General features: G+C 51.5%; 1 protein-coding gene and 1 long non-coding RNA gene across 3 annotated transcripts in view; one reads left to right on the plus strand and one right to left on the minus strand.

Annotated features, from left to right (window-relative positions):
• The window catches only part of NHS (NHS actin remodeling regulator), a 342975-nt gene that overhangs the window by 136810 nt on the left and 189069 nt on the right, over positions 1-17096 (plus strand). The window lies entirely within an intron of this gene.
• On the minus strand, positions 9110-11184 carry LOC131502395 (uncharacterized). The gene is made up of 2 exons (XR_009257037.1): positions 11040-11184; positions 9110-9803 (listed from the first exon to the last, which is right to left on the minus strand). It is a non-coding gene; the product is annotated as an uncharacterized LOC131502395 (long non-coding RNA).

Genomic DNA, 17096 nt, shown 5'->3' on the forward strand with positions numbered 1-17096 from the left:
GGAAAATAGGAATGTCTCCGAATGATTAAGATCTGAGAGTGGATAATGAAAGCCCAGACAGTGACCGTGTCACTGACTGCCAAGAAAGCCAGCTCTTGAGGGATTTGGGGCTGGCTCAGAGGATAGCTTGGATTGTTCACATTCTGTTTAGACAGAAAGCAGAGTTGCTGCACCCGGGACACTTTAGCCCTTTTAGGAATTGCTTCTAGAGTTGTGGCCGTCCAGCTGGGCTGGCTGTAGAGCGTCCTCTGGCCACTGTTGAGAGGAGCGTAGGGGAAGAGAGCGAGAGGGTGGGCGGAAGGGAATTAGTAATTTGTAAACGGAATTTTCCTAAGAACAACTGGAAAGCAGAATCGCCTGGCCATCCCTCCTGAGTAACGCCCTCACTGATAGGATGGGATTTTGCTGGGATGACCCCTCTTTCGTAACTGAAAGCTTGCTTTCAAGACGGGGCAGAGACTGGAAATAGAGAGTGCTTTAGTTCGCTTGCACGGGGGCCTGTCCGCAGCCCTGCTCCCCTTCATTTGCGGGTGTATTATAGAATCTCCTTTCTCAAAGCGGGGCCCGTGGAACCAGCAGCGGCAGCATCGCTCGGGACGCATTCCACCCTACCCTAGAAAGACAGAATCACAGTCTGCATTTCAGCAAGAGCTGGCGTGTGCTCCGTGATGTCTTCTGGAAGGATGGCAGGGTCGTAGGGGATCTGTTTGAGACTCGTATCCTTGTCACGTATGGCCCATGAGACCCTGCAAAATTAAACTGGGTTCTTCCATTTCTCTACGTGTTTGCCACTGAGGAAATCTCTAGTACATTCTTCCTCGGCCCCCTGCTCACTGTCCGCTTGCCCGTACCTGGCAAATATGCATTCTGAAGCATTCTGGATTTCCAAGAGTGCTTTTTTGGAAGCGATGGTACTTTTGCTGGCTTCATTTCTTTCTTCATTCATTTGTGAAACCAAATGTATTTGTATCTGCTGGTGCTTCATTTTAAATACCCAGCTGGCTAAGGCCAGGTCGCCATAGCTGAAGCAAAGTGGAAAATTAAGAAATGGTCTCCATTTTGCTGAATGGCCTTGACGAATCAGGGTGTAGCTCCAATTCTCTGGGTAATTGCTTCGCTGCTGCGTTTTGGTTTGGCAGAGGAAGCAGCCTGTATGCTCAGCCCATAGCTGGGTTTCATCAAAGCCAGGACACCTCGGCCTCTGCTCCCCGGGGGCCGTGGAGTGAGGCCCAGGCTTGGAGGACGGAGACAGACGGGCCCTGAGCCATTCAGGAGGCAGAGTCCACTATTCTCTGTGGCATTTTAAGGTCATTCTTCCAGATACTTCACTTTGGCTCAAGTCGCCTGGAGCAAGCCCTCACGTGTGGCCTCAGAGAAATGGCTTCCTCCAGGTGCAGGGCTGTCACGCCGCATGTGTGGGCCATGGAGGGGAGCCGCAGTGCGAGTGATCTGGCCTTGGCTGTTTCTGGTTGGTTTGGCCTGGTGGGTGCCACAGCCTCTGAAAGGACCCTATTTGGAGGGTGGGTGCGAGGCTCTGCGCCAGGCCCCCCATTCCTCCGCTGCTCAAATGGTTGCCGGAAGTCTCCAGAAGCAGCCCAGAGCCCTCTGTGGTCCAGCTTTCAGGCCCTGCACCGCCAGGGTGTGGCAGCTGCCTCTGAAGTTCCCGGTGCTGCCGTCTGGAAAACCTGGACTGCATTCCTGATCGGGCCGGACTCCAAGCACATGTGAGCACGGCTGTAGCAGGGAGACTTTCTTCACCACGTGTTGGTTCAGGGGCCCGGAGGTTAACTTCTGACTTTGGCTCCTGGCCATCTTGTGACACTGTCCCCACATCTTTCTTTCCCTTTCTTAAAATGACTCCTCTCACAGTTAGGTGAGAACCCAGCAACTCGATCGGCAGTAGCTGCGGGTGGGGACGTGAGGCGCTCCCTCATACGAGTTATGAGTTATGGTGGATGTTTCTCCTGCTGCGTCTGAGCACCGTGAGTGTGGCCGGTGTACTCACAGAGGCGGGCTCCGGTGAGGAGAGAGAAGAGCAGGCACCACACCATGCCTGGTAAATCTGCTGGGAGCCGGGCAAGAGCTGGAGCACCATCCGGCTGCGTCTCTGGGCCTGGCGGGACCCTGGCCCTGGCACAAGGCAGGAGTGCCAGAAAGGGAACTGAGGTAGCAACCTGGTCACGTGACTGGGCAGGCACAACGGCAAGGAGGAGACTCGGCGGCAGGTGGCACTTGAGAGACAGAGACCTGATTCTCCTGCCGGGGATGTCCTTCCAGAGCCCACCCCGACCACAAATGGCAGGGCCCACACTTATCCCCACTGAGCGGATGAGGAAACTGAGGTCCAGGGCAGCCATGACACGTACCCTGAGGCCCCTGACAGTCCAGAGGCAGAGCCAGGGAGGGGGACAAGTTACTCCAGATGGGCTGACCTCAGTGGATCTTTCCAAGGAACATAGAAGGCAGTCAAGATAGGGCAGCATCCAACACTCCCAAGGGATCACCTTGGAACCTGTGACTTCCCTCCCGTCTCTCTGTCGGCTCCCCAGGCCCCCTCGTGCCTCAGCAAAAACACAGTGTTGTCTCTCTCATGATGGTGCCAGCAAAGGAACTATGCAGTCTCCAACCACCACAATGGAAAACCCACAGGAAGAAAATGTTCAAATAGAATTGAACTGTGGCCTGGAGTGGTTTCAGTTTCCTGATTTTCAAGACACAGGGTGTCCCGGAGTGCCAGGGGCCTGTGGTCACAACGGCTCCATCTCAGAAGAGGCTGACAGGGGGTCCTTTCTGGGGGAAGGCTCTGGAAAGTGCTGTAGAAGGTAGCTGGGAAGGGAGCCTGCTCCCTGGTCACCCTCTCTATGGGTCTGGCCTGGCCACGCCCCGCCACCGGCAGCCCTGCGTGTTTGTGATGTTGTCTGTTTTACTTTTTATTTTGACATAATCCACACTTCTGGGAAAGCGGCATGGATAACACAAAGAACACCTGCATACACTGTTTTATGTCTTCTCTCTCTCTCTCTGCATGCATGTTCGGGTACACACACACCCCACACACATGCATAGATATACACGCCAAACTCCCTGTACCCCTTGTATTTTCCAAGAACGAGAATATGCCCTTACGTGACTGCAAACAGATCTCACACTCCGGAAACGTAGCATTGATTGAATACTTTTATCTAAGCCATAGTCCATATCCCAACTTTGTCCTAATAACGCCCTTTGTGACAGTTGCCTTATGATTCGCAAGCTAGCCCTGGATCCCACGCTGCTTTTACTTGTCTCTGTAGTTTCTTTTACTTCAGAACAGTTTATAAGCCTTCCTTTGTCTTTTATGACCTTGGCATTTTTGAAGAAAGCTGGCCAGTCAGAGAATGCCCCCTAATCTCGGTTTCTCTGATGGTTCCTCCTGTTTCGATTCAGATCTATGTGTCCTTGGTGGGAATACTTGTAAGTGATGTAAGGGATTTGTCCTTCTCTGGGGGCCTTTTCAGGAAGGACAGATGTCCATTTGCCCCCTATTGGTGATGTCAGCTTTGATCCCTCGCTTCAGGTGGTCTCTTTCCCCACCCAGTTGTAGCGCTCGCTGATGATGCTTGCTTGAATAATGTTCACTCTGACGGCTGCATGCATCATACCTTCTATATTTGTGAGTCCATAATAGCCTGTGATTGGGCGGGAAGGCACATCCGCCCTGATGAGGTTGGTAGCTGAGCTCACGCGGAGAAAGGGTGTTGATAGCCTCCTTGAACCTGACTGATGGCTCTTGCAAAGCTGTCCTCGGCTGTCGGGCGTGCGCCTTGACACGCGTAGTAACTCGTTTTGGAAATACGTGTTGTAGGCTGACCGGATGACTTTCGAATAACCTTTTTTTCTCCCCAGTTTGAGAACCAATTGACAAATATCATTGTATAAGTGGGAATAACCTTTTAAATGCTTGACAAAAAAGATGGGATTTTGGTCACATATGTTGCAATTTGTTTTACTGGCATCTCCTGGAAAAAGCGAACTTGGATCTTTTACACAGAAAGTTGATCATGCTGAGAGTATTGGTAATACCTTCTCACCATCTGAACCGTGCTCCAGAGGAAGGGGGGAATTAGAGACACTGGTTGAACCCTGAGGAGGATGGCTGGACTGAAAAGGAAAACCAGCTATTGGAAGCAGATGAATTAGGTAAACCATGAATTTCACGTTGTGAATGGCATTACTTGGAGTTTTTGGTTTTCTATTGATTTGATTCAAAGCGAATCCTTAACCAGTTTCTAGCCAGTTCACTTGGGCCTGGTTTTCGCAGCCATGGACTGATGTGCGGAAGGGGTTTCTCGGGGGGGGGGGGGGGGAACCTCTGATAGTTGTTTTACTGGGGCTGGAATGTTAAGTTCCTGGTCTTGATTTGTGTCTTTTCAAGCAGTTCTCTACAGCCCACAGTAGGACCAAAGGAATGGCGGGGACTGCTGGAGAGGTTTCGCGGCTCTTCTAGGTTATTCTAACACTGGTGGTTCCAGGTCCCATTAAGGTAACTGTTTTCAGAACAGCAGTGAGAAATGTAAGTGGACACGAAGGAAAAGCCAACCTACAAATGAACAAATGCTAGTTACTCCTGTGATGCGCGATCTGGAACAGTCTTTCCCTAAGTGCATGTGCATCCTGGAATGTGAGGAGAGAGAGCAGAGAAAAGGGGAAAGACAGAGTAAGTTTGTGGTTGAGAAAGTTTCAGAGACTCGGCAAAGGCTGACTCCGTCTTGGAGAATCACAGGGTGAAAGAGAGCAGCCGGTGCCCGGAATGGCACTCCTTTGCTGGGCAACGAGCCACCCTGGCGCTTAGTGGCTGAGAACAGGACATTTATATGTGGTCCGTGGTTGAGCCAGCCCAGCTCCCATCTTGCCTGGGCCCTGCAGCAGCCGCAGTGAACTGGTAGGTCGGCCGGGGACCGGCTGATCTGGGTTGGCCTCATCTGGAGGATCTGTTCTAGAAGAGCTCCATCGCCCCCAGCAGGCTAGCCTGGACTGGTCGCACGGTGGTCACGGAATGCGGAGCACGTGAGTAGAAGCATGAGATCCAGGTATAGAACTCGTCCGATGGAAGCAACTTCCGCTGCGGTGTATTGGCCAAAGCAAGTCACATGACCAAGCCTAGCTCCCAAGGTGGAGAGGTAAACAGACTCTATCTCTTGCTGGGAGGGCAAGGCCTCATTGCAAATGGGTGGACGTATCAGGAGGGGAGTGATTGGGGCCATTTCCATAATCTAGCACAGAGACCACCTAAATACCCGACTGGCTGTTGTTTTTATTCACATTTCTGGATGTGGGAGAATTTCTAGGGGAGGAGGAAAATTAGATACAGATAGTTTATAATTACGGAAGTTCTTAAAAAAACACCTCCGTTTTGGATTTAATGAGTTAATCCACATAAAGCACTCGGTAAGCTCTATGAATGTCGATGCTGTTATGCTCACGAATGGGTATGTCACCTGAAAAGTCCCTTACCTTACTTAGAAGCTGAGGAGGAACTTGACAGTCCAGTGAACCAAGCTTCAGGTACAGTCACGAAATGGAAATTGAATACATTGCGGAGACCGTTTGCGTGCCAACCAGGCATTTTCGACATTTTCCTCTCTGGGGCTGGAGGCCAGAGGGTCTGTCCGGTTTTACCTTCTCTGCCCAGCTCACTGTGTTTGCCTTGTTCCTGACGTAAGGTCAGAGCTTGGTGGGTTATTGCTAAAGCGGAGTCTGTAATAAAGCGGGTACCCAGGTGTGAAGCGTTGTATTTTCTCAAGGCTTTTTCTTTGTTTATTTAGTTAGCCTTTATTAAGTGCGTTGGGGCCTTCGAGGTGCTCGGCGGGGCTCTTTGTTATATGATAAAGGCAGCCCTTAACTTTCCAGTGACTGATTTGGCTCCTGAATGCTAAGGGAGGGAGGGCCCTGCCTGCTTCCCTGTGTCTGCCCCTTCCAGGCCCCTGGGGAGCAATCCACTGACCGCTGCCAAGTGCCCTTGAGTCCTGCCAGCTCTTGACTCCAGGCTGGGAGAGACACTTGCCCCGGGCCCCTGTCTTTGCGTTTGGTTCCCCATTCACTTTCCTTCCTGGTCTTGCGGCTCCCACTCCCTTCCCTGCCCACACCCCTCCGCAGTTAGCATAAGCAACTCCCAAACTGTTTGTATGTGCGTCTGGAAGAAAAATTCTCTGAGGATTAAAAGCAGACACAATAGAGGGAGCGCTCCCTTAGGCTTTAATCACTCCAGGCTCCTATGTGTTGACGCAAAGTTTTGTTAGTCTTTAGGTTGAAAGGGAGGAGCGTTGGAGGCATGTGGACTTTTTACTGCTTTGAATTCGTAAAGTGAGTTTGATAAGATTATCGGCCGTTTTACGAGGCTTCCCTGCCCCTTTGGCCTGCTACCTTAAAGGGACCCACAGGCCTCGTGAGTTCCTGGGTCGGAAGACTCTACCCGCTGGTCTTAGCTGCAAGTTGAACTTGCATTTGAATTCTTGCCCGAAGCCTGCTCACTTCTTCCCTTCCTCTCTTTCCTTCTCCGGCCCCGCCCCCAAGTTAATTGGTGCCTGGTGGCTTGTTCCTTCTACTGTTTCCTCCTGTTCTCTGTGGTTTCTGTCCAAGGCCATGGCCCTCCCCGGAGGGGTGATTCTGCCCTCACTTGCAATGCGGCTCCTCCTTCCGTCCTTCCTGGAGAGGACTGTTCTCCTGTCCAGTCCAGGATTGGTTACATCATTCCTGCCTTTCAGTAACCAAGACCCGCAGAAGGAGAGAATTTTTGGTTCAGGGTGCTACTGACACACAAATCCTTAGGTACCTGTGAACAGCTGGGTCGTGTTCCCCCTAAGAGTTCGTAACAGAACTCCCGGCTCTGGGTCGCTTTGGGTGGCATCTGGGCGGCTTTGCCCACAGGGAGCTTCATGGCGGCTAATCTCTGACTCTTCTCCCAGGAGCCGGGTCCTCTGTGAGGGTGCCGACTACCTCGCCCCTTCTTCAAAGACTCTGCTTGTGTGGCTTTAGGGTAGGATTGCTGGCTTAAAAAAAAAAAAAGGGAAGAAAAAAGACCCACACTTCAAGGCAACCCCTGCGAATATATATTACACTGGAAATGCCCCCATTTCTCAATATTTATACATACGTGGGCTCCTCAGAATGTTCCAGATCTGTCATTTGGGAAAGTTAGACAGCCCGGGGCCACCATCCTTTTTCATAAGCACAATACACTGTCACCAACACCAGACTGACAGCGGACCGATGGGCAGGGAAAGGTGGCAGGCTGGCCTATGTATTCCTAGGCGGTGTCAGAGCTGAGACCTCGAAGTGGCCGTACCTCCTTCATAAGTCACACGTTTCCTTTTTTTAAAAAAAAAATTTTTTTTAATGTGTATTTATTTTTGAGAGAGAGAGCGAGCACAAGCAGGGGAGGAGCAGAGAGAGGGAGACACGGAATCTGAAGCAGGTTCCTGGCTCCTAACTGTTAGCACAGAGCCCCACACGGGGCTCGAACTCACAAACTGCGAGATGGTGAAGCTGAAGCCGGACGCTTAACCGACTGAGCCACCCAGGCGCCCCACAAGTCACACCTTTCCTGATAGCAGCCCTGCAGGAATATTGTCTATAAGGTGGCCATTCCCAAGATAGTTCCTTCTGGCTCTTTCTTCTTCTTCTCTCCTAGGATCATTTCGTTAAACACGCAGCAACACCTGCCGAGTGCCTGCTGTGTGTGAGGTGTGGTTGTGGGCATTAGAGAGGTGGTGGGGAACATAGCCATCAGACCCTCTGCCCCAGTGACGTTGGCATCCTCGTGGGAGAGAATAGATGCCGACGGCTGGTGAGATGCCAGGCCGTGATGAGTGCTGTAGAGACGAACGAAGCTGCGTAAGGGGATGGAATGTGGTGGGAAGGGGTAAAGGAGGACTCTCAGAGGAGGTGACCTTTGAGCAGAGACCCAGTGAGGTTGAGGAGCCAGCCCCGTGTGTCTCTCTGGGGGAGAGCATTCCAGCAGACACAAGAGTCGGGGCAAAGGCCCTGAGGTGGGGTCCTGCTTGGTTTCAGGAGCAGCAAGGAGGGTGGCGGGGCTGGAGAGGAGTGAATGAGGGGCGGGATACAGGAGAAGACGGAGGACAGGTGAGGGGCCGTGGGGACAAAGCACACCACAGGCCCTCAGAGGCCAGTCAGGGGCTTGGGTATTGCCTGTGAGCCAGAAGGACCAGCGGTAGCTCTGGGGCAGGGACTGCCATGCGTCCTAACGGCGGGGGGGGGGGGGGGGGGGGGGCATGGCCCCATGTGGAGACTAGCCACTGGGGGGCCAGGACCTGAGCAGGGAGACAGTTGCTGGGGGGTTCACGGCAACAACCCAAGAGAGAGACGCTGGCGGCTTGGGCTTGCCCGCCCTCTCAAGCCGCCGCGCTCTCTCCATGCCCAGTGTGGTTCTTCCTGTCCGCTCCCTCCGGGTAAAGGAATTGTGGGAGGTAGAGTCCCTGTCTGCAGTGTGAGCGGTGGTCTGCAGCTCTGCCCATCTTCCCCGCGTCTCCCTGCGCTAGACGGAGAAGTCTCGAGAGCCACCCCAAGATGCTGAGGCAGACCTGTTCTCTAGAGCCAGCGGAACAAGGACCTTAGCTTTCTGTGCATCTTCCTGGGGAAGGGCCTGGGCTGAATGAGGTGTCCCAGAGGCCTCTTCTGTCCCCCTCCACGTTCCCTTCTCTCTCTGCCCCCTCTCCCTCTCCCTGTGTCTCTTCCGTGCCTCCCCAGGAGCCTCTCCCCGCCGCCCCCTCCCCTGCATTTCCCCTGTGAAGACTTCGCTGCCCAGCACAGTGCCTCGCCCCGCCCTGATCAGACATTCTTTCTGAACCCACACTGACTAGCAGGGTTCTCTTTCCCTCCTTTTTCCCTCCCCGTCTGCCTCCATCTCTCCATCCCCCTTCTTTCTTCAGGAAGGGAACCCAGCTCGTCCTTCTGGAGCCCGTCAACTACCACGGGCGCTTGTCAGGAAGGGTGCCACGTAAGCCGAGATGCTGCTCTGATTTCCACACATTCCCTTCCTGCTGCTCCGTGAGTTATTTAATTAGAAAACGCCGTATCTTCTAGGGAAAACACTGCGAACAGAAGGCCTGGCTGAGCTGGAAACGGATGCTTTTATTGTGTGTCAGAAGCTAAAAATCGCTAGCGAGAAGCCGATGTGTTGTACGTATAAGAAACACAGGAAAACACAGGCACACTTAGGAAGAGCGATCAAAGGAGAAATGCAGAGCAGTCGGGGGACAAGGAAGTGTCACATGCGGTGGATGACTTCATTTGGCTTCAGTTTGGCTAACGCTGCAATGCCTTTAGTGTTACTGAGCCGGCAAAGAGAGCTGACGCGCTGTTTTTCTAGGGGAAAAAATTTGCTCCCTGCACATTCCCAGTGCAGACAAGCAGCGTAAAACCGAAATGAACCCAAGCTGCCCAGGGTCCATACAGACTCCAGCTCAGAGTCTTTGAATTATTTATTCACTTCTTGCCACTTTGCACATTGTCCTTAAAAAAATCAGCTCACAGTAGCTCTTAAAAAGCATGTGGGTGGGGGCATTCTCATCAGGATTTGATTCGTCCCCAGAGAGCTTGTAAGTTTTGTTCTCACGAGATTTCTTGTTTGGGAGATGATGGTATGGAGTCCATAGGACCGGAGGTCGGCTAAAACCCAACTGCATCCTGTTTACTTCTGTTGTTTGTTTGTTTCCCTCTTTGGTGGCCCCTGTTGACCTGTGCCTTTCATCCTTGCAGCTTCTGGCTCTTCAGTGGCAGCTGGGGGAGCTTCATCCCCTCTGTTTCTGGGCCACAGAAAGAACAAAGATGCTTTCTTTGCAGTGCCTCCCAGTTCGGGGTAATAAAGCTCCCCTCTTAAAGGAGCTAATAATTTAAAAACGGGCTCGAGGAGAACTTGAAAGTGAGTTTCAGCGAACACGCTCAGTGGTCCTTGGATTCAAATCTCTCCTCTCCAGCCAGGCTGTTGGATGGGGTGGTTTAGGTTTTTTGTTTGCTCACTAGGTTTCCAGCCCTGCTCGGTGAGGGGCCTGTACTGGGCTTTCTCTGGAAGAAATTTGGTTAAGGAGCATGACATTTGTCAGGTTTCTGGAGAGGTCCTTAACCTCTTAGACCCTTGCTACTCAAGGTATCGTCCTGGCTATAGAAGCATCATCTTCCCGGGAACTGGTTGGAAAGGTGCAATCTTGGGCTTCATCCCTGACCGAGGGAGTCAGAATTTGCCATGGAACACGATCCCCTGGGGATTCATATGTGCATGAATGTTCGAGAAGCCCTGATCCAGGGCAGTGGTTCTCAAACTCGAGTGTCCATCCAGGCCACCTGCTTTAGCAACCATGCTAAAAACACAGATTGCTAGGCTCTGCCCTCAGGTCTGTCAGGTCTAGGCGAGGCCAGAGATGTTGCATTCGTTCATTGATTTTTTTCAGCTTTATTGAGGTCTCATTGACAGGTAAAATTGTCACGTATTTAAAGCATGTACCGTGATGGTTTGATACACAGGTACACTGTGAAGGGTTCCCACCACCGAGTAAATGACCATGGTCATCACCTCACATGTTTCCCTTTTCTTCTTGTGTGAGCACCTTTAAGTTCCGCTCTCTGAGCAGATTTCAACCAGACAACACAGCGTTTGAGAATCCGCAGTTCTAATGAGTCCCCTGGCGATGCTGGGGGGCGAGGGCCCCACTTGGAGATCCCCAGTCCCTCCAACAGCTCGTATTTCCTGTCTCCCACCTGTGAATCTTCCACACTAGCCTGCCTCCCCTCTCTGGCCCCTCACTTGCTGCCCCCCAGGCCAGTCTCTCCTCCTTAAGAAGCTCTGCACTTCCTGCCAGTGAAGCCAGACCCGACCCCCCCCCCACCCGCCCAGGGGTGGGGGACAGGCCCCTCTGTGCTCCCCTCCCCTCCCCTCCAGCAGCTCCTAGAGACCTGAAGCTCCCTGCAGGCCTCCCTCTTCCTCACCCCACCCACTCTTTGACCCAGTTCATTCATTTCACCTCCTGAGTCTCCTTTGCCCTGACCTCTGCTGCTGGGCCGCTGGGGTCCCAGCCTGTCTCCTCCGGCAGGTGTCCCGGCAGGGCTTTCCCGGTAGCCCCATCGACTTCCTCTTCTGTTTTCCACCCTCCAGCCCCAGGCTCCCCACTGCCACCCCTTCCCCCCACAGCTCCAGCCCTTTCAATGGCTAATGATTGCCTTATACCGCTGCAGTCCCCCTCCAGAGATTTGTCCATGGAAGCATTTTACACATCTCGTACAAGAGCCCTGTGCGGCCACCTGATGTATCACAGAGCCTCCAATACCTTCACACCTTGCTTTGAAGCCAGACTGTCTGCGTTTGAATCCCAACCCTGCCGCTTAATTTGGGGCAAGTCACTTGATGTCTCTGCGTGTCTATTTCCTCATCCGTGAAATGGGGATGTTACCCACTAATCTTAGTCTACAATCCTGAGCTTGGCCCCGGAGACGCTGTGGGTGGGCCCAGCCCACCGTGTCTTCCTCCCTGCCGCCCTCACCTGCTCTGTGCTCCGCTCTAACCACACCGCCTACTCTCAGGTCCCCACAGGGCTTCTGCACCAGCCGAACGCTCTCCCCACCCTCACCAGACCTGATTCCTGCCCTCAGATGACTCCTCAGCCTTCCCAGGGAGGTCTGTTCTGACCCCTCCCTAACTGGTGACGTTCCTTTGTTAGATATCCGCTTTCTTATTTTAGCAGTGCTTTCTGCCCTTGGCACTTACACAAACTGTGATGGTTGAATCATCGTGTGTCTCTTCTCCTGGACCGTGTCGTCCATGGAGCAGGGACCTGATTCATGTGTGTTGATCCCCGTGTCCTCGGGAGCTGGCATCTAGAATGTACCCAATAAATACTTGGGTGGACCATCCGCCTCATGTAGGGCGTGTGGGGAATTGGGGGTCTCCTATATACTGGAAAACTGGAAAACACAAAAGGAGACTCCCCTCCAAACCTTTAACAATTGCCTTTTCAAAATTGTCTTAAATATATAAGAATTCGGCTCGGAATGTCTCCATAATTGGTAGCATGAATCAGCCCTGGAGGTCAGGAAGGCTTCTTTGCTCTGGCTTTAATTAGGACAAAGCGGAAGCCATTTCTATGTAAATTAATCAATCCATCCAGGCACACTTCTTCAGCCCTGATGATGTGCCACTCGGTGCTGGAGCCCCAGGAAACAGACATGAAATGATGCAGTTTCTGCCCTTGAGGGGACAGGAGGCAGACAGCACAGCCCCGGGAGAGTTGAGTAGCAGGAAGGAGGATTCAGTAACAGTATGGAAGGAAGGAAGGAAGGAAGGAAGGAAGGAAGGAAGGAAGGAAGGAAGGAAGGCAGGCGGCACCAGAAGTGTGCTTTGAGCTGCTGTCCCCTCACCTTGCTTCAGAGAGCATGAGACGTTACCATGAGGCGATTTTTGTAGACTGTCTCCTGGGAAGAGGTGAGATTTGGGTACTTCAGTGAAAATGTCAGCCTTGTTGGGAAGAGCCCAGCCCAAGGAAGGCGCTGGGGCTGGAGCTGGGGGCTAGGGTAAACAGACTGCTCGCCTAGGATTGAATCCTGTCCCTGCCGCTCACTGGTGCACGACTCGGGCACTTGTCTGACCTCCCTGAGACGCAGTTTCCTCATCTGTGAAATGGGAATCATTTACCTACCCATAGAACTGCACCTGGCACGAGGCCTGTAATGTAGAGATGCGGAATCTCCTGGTACCACGAGTATCGGGCCTGCGGAGCAGTGCCTACCAAAGACCTGTGTGGAATTTTCTATAATGAACAACAACCATCGCCAAAATGGCCTCTTAAGTTGCTGGCAGACGTCTGCCCTCCCCGGCACGCTGGAGTGCTGGGGCATCGAAGAAATGTGGGCAGGTCAAAGCTCTTGCAAAAGGGAAGGTCATTGACAGTGGCTTTATATGGAATCTTCTCAAGTGCATGAGCGCGTGTGGTTAGACAGTTTATTACTCTTAAGTCCTTTGCATAGTTTTCGACAACCTTTTTTTTATAAGGCTATTGTCTTTTAAGTTATGGGTTTAAAAAAACATGTTTCAAGCAACCAGGGAGTCATCACTTCCGAGTACTGAGCACACAAGGCTGACTCCCCCTAGGAAGGTGGGCACCGATGTAGTCCCTTGGCTTCTGTGACCTTGGGCAGGCCTCTCTCCATCTTGTTTTGTGGCCCGTACAATGGGGTTAGTAGTAATGCCTATTCTGAGGGCCATTTTGAAGATTACAGGACGTAAATACAAAAGCGTCCGATAGGTTGTCGGTTTGCCCTCTCTTCCCGTTAATATGCATTTGTGCAAAAGTCTTGTCAGCACTTAACACAGTTAATTACAAAGCCAAATTAAGGGAGTCTATGAGTGTGATATTTCACCGTGTTCTTCCTTTGATGATGATTTCTCTCACCTACTGAGAGAAAGAAAGGCTTCTTCAGAGTCTGCAGGCTGAAAGGTCATTCTGTGTGTGTGTGTGTGTGTGTGTGTGTGTGTGTGTGTGTGTGTGTCTCCCCCTACGTTAACACACTTTTCCCAGGTCACACTCATGATGCCCTGGCAGCTGATGGGTCTTTGGAAGGAACTCAGAGGGTTGGCAACACGACCTGATGTCAGGGGCGGAAAATTGTATGTTTCAGTGGCAGCACCTTAGAGAATGTGGCCCGAAGAAGGTGGCAAGGAGGCCAGTGTGGCTGGTGGTACCCAGAAACACTGGATTCTGGGAAGTGATGCCACGCCTTTCTTCCCCCAGACCCATCGCTACCTTTGCTCACCCTGCACACACCCTCAGAAACCAGCGTGGTTAGAGACCTTGGTGGCCTTTGGTGGAGTTGGGGTTGTTTGAGCTCTCCTGTTTTGAAAGTTAGGGACTAGGGCTGGGAAAGCAGCAACCGCTTCAAAGAGAGGAATAAAAAGTGCATCTGTGGGTCTGGCAGCCCTGTAAATGGCAACTCCCCAGGGCCTGTGGCTTCATGAGGGACAACTCTGCTTTGGAGGAGGGAGGGGGTCCAAAACTGAATGGCATAAACGGTTCCAAGCATAAAGATAAGTATTTAAAAATAATTTCCAGCAATTTCTACAAGCCCAGGGTGTTTGATTCATGAACTGAATGCGTGACTGGACTCACCATTCAGTGTGGGTCTTTGCATCTCTGACAGCTGCTCCTGATGCCTACCTGTGTGCTCTTGACATTCACGTTCCCATGTGTACCTGGACAGCGTCCTGCTCCCAGTAGCTACCTTCTTGGTCTGAGAGTTTTTTTCTCAGCCTGCGGGCAGGGCAGGGCAGGGCAGGCCCAAAGTGCTTGGGAATGAATGTTCTCGCTAGAGGCTTCAGGCAATGAAGAATGAAATTGGAGGATTGGAGGATTAATACCCCAGCTTCCTCACCCCTCAGATGGGACAGCTCTGAGCTGTGTTTTACATTATCCCCTAGAGTCTCCCGGCAAGATTGAACTCCTGTGACCTGTGGTGGGAACCTGTTTGATAACCTTCCCTTTAGGACTGCTTTCCCTTCCCTGTCTCACTTACCCACTCTGCTCCTGTGCTTCCCATATACACTCCTTACACTTGAATCTTTGTCTCAGGACCAGCCTTGGGAGGAATCCATCCTACGGCAACATTTCTGAGTGTCCCTAAAAAAAAAAAAAAAAAAAAAAGCAATGATCTCATTTACTGAAGTACAATATGAAACCTGGGCTACCGACCCAGCATCATCATCGTCTCTGGCCTTGGGCGGTTAACTTCATTTCTTGAGAGCTCGCCTCTTCTGTAAAATGAGGGTCATGGGCTGCTTCGGCTAGGGTGCAGTAGGCTGTGTGGGTGGGACAATGACTTCTGTGAGATGAACTGGGAATTCCAAATCATCTAGCATCTCTGGCCACGCCCACTAAAACCAGCGAGGGGTATCCTCCCCTAGTCATGGTGAAACAAAAAACTCCCCCTAGGCCACCATATGCCCGTAGGAGGCAGCATCATCCCTGGTCAAGAACCTCTACCAGAACATTTCTGAAGTCTTTCCTAGCTTTGACATTCTGTGATTACTTTATCATCAAGGATTTTAGTCATGGGGGGAGGGGTGCGTGGGTGGCTCAGTCGGCTAGGCATTTGACTTCAGCTCAGGGCATGATCTCACGGCTCATAAGTTCGAGCCCTGCATCGGGCTCTCTGCTGTCAGTACAGAACCCATTTTGGATCCTCTGCCCCTACCCCCACCCCTCCCCTGCTCATGCTTGCACGCTCACTCTCTCGCTCGCTCGCTCTCTGAAAAATAAATAAACTTTCAAAAAAGGAACTTTACACATGGAGTAACACCCACTTTGGTATATTTCAGTTGAGGAGGCTGTTCATCGATGACTCTTGAGTAGATTCTGTGATGTCAGAAATAACCACAGACTTGCCTCCTTGTTAAGTTAAAGATGGGAGCATTTAACTTAGTCCCTCTGCTTCCTTAAGCTCCTTGGCACATTTCCTCCTTCATTCATTTGCCTTTGTAGTCAGTGAGGAACTTTAAAAGCTTGCCTGTAGACATATACGTGCTCTGAAAGCATTGGCTCTTTCTTAGCGCAGATTCATTCTTGGGTAACGGTGTCTCTGGTTATCTCTACCTTGTCAGAGACCCTCATATATAGTATAGAACAAGAGAGGAGAAAAGTTCTGGAAGATTTTTTCTGTGTCTTATACAAGGGTTCAAAGAGCCCAATATATTGCTTTTCCTTGAAGAAAATCTAAAAATACGTTCCTGTGAGGGAAAGATTGGTGTCATTATGTTACACACCTAGCTACTGTCTGACATGTTGAAAACAAAATCAACAATTTGTTCTTGTTCACTGCATGGAACCTTTGAGAACTTTTCTTCTCAAAGGCACATCAAATATTTTCTTTTTTCATTCTAAAAAGGCATTGGAAGGCCGTCCTACCGTGCTTCTCTGGTGGGTAGTGAGCTTAATTTTTCCAGGAATGAAAGTCTAGGGGAATTCTTACCTTGATTTTCCATAAAGTGGGAGAATTGTGGAGATAAATTGAAATGTGAGTCATAAATTTATTGGAATAGCAGCTGAGACTTGCCAGATAGGAAGCAAAGCAAAGACCCTTGTCACATCCAACGAGACAAGGACCAATCCAAAAGAAGGAAGGAAAAATGGGGCCTTTTGCCTGTATCTTTCAGGCAGGCACATGGCGTCAACCTTGAAGTGAAGTTTCCGGCAGACGTTATGCCCGTTCTGTTAGGCTTTGACAACGGCAAAATCCACTAGCCGAGCTCTGTCAAGTACCACGAGGGGATGGGAGCTCGATCTTTCAGTTAGATTCCAAACATAACGAATGATGAACGATGAAGCATGTGTGATTACAGGTTTAAAGTGGAGCACATCTACCTCTAGAAGGAGACAGACTCTCTTTGCATAAGGAGAAGGTAAAGGGAGTTAGAAGTACATTATGTAGCTGAAGAATTTCTAGACCATATGCTTCCTAGACCGTCCCAGGCAGAAGCCACCGCAAGGTCCTATCTGGTGCTACCACGTTGGTGAGGTCAGCTTCACAAATCAGACCCAACCAAGGTTAATTTCTGTAAAAGGACAAAGCTGAACTTCAAAAAAAGAGAAAGGCTTCAGGTCACAAAAAAGTGGAGGCGTCCTGTTGGCTCAGCACAGTGGCTTAGTCCACCAGGAAATGTAGTGTCCGGCCTGGCGGGGACAGAGGAGAGCGTTGCGATGGGGGGCGGGGGGGGGGGAGGGGGCGGGCGGGGGGGTTAGACAAAGGTCAGCAGAGCCAAAGGGTTTCAAAGAGGTGGGCATGGGGACTGTCCTGCTCAGCGTCCTGAGCCGCCAGGCTGATGTCAGAGGGTTTATTCAGATTTGAGAGCCTTTGTTTGGGGGGATTGGGGTGATTGCTAAGAGACAATGCGCGACGCGACGGGAGGCTGGAGGCACGCGACGCCTGAACTGAATTTGGGCAGTTGCTGAGCAGATGGGGATCAGAGGGCCCAACAAAGGGGAAGCTGTTCCCAGCACATCCACAGGAAGGGGGCCTGCACGGCCGCCGGGAGGCCCCTGAGACAAAGCACGCCTAAGGCT

Source organism: Neofelis nebulosa, chromosome X (genome assembly GCF_028018385.1).
Source record: "Neofelis nebulosa isolate mNeoNeb1 chromosome X, mNeoNeb1.pri, whole genome shotgun sequence".
NCBI lineage: Eukaryota > Metazoa > Chordata > Mammalia > Carnivora > Felidae > Neofelis > Neofelis nebulosa.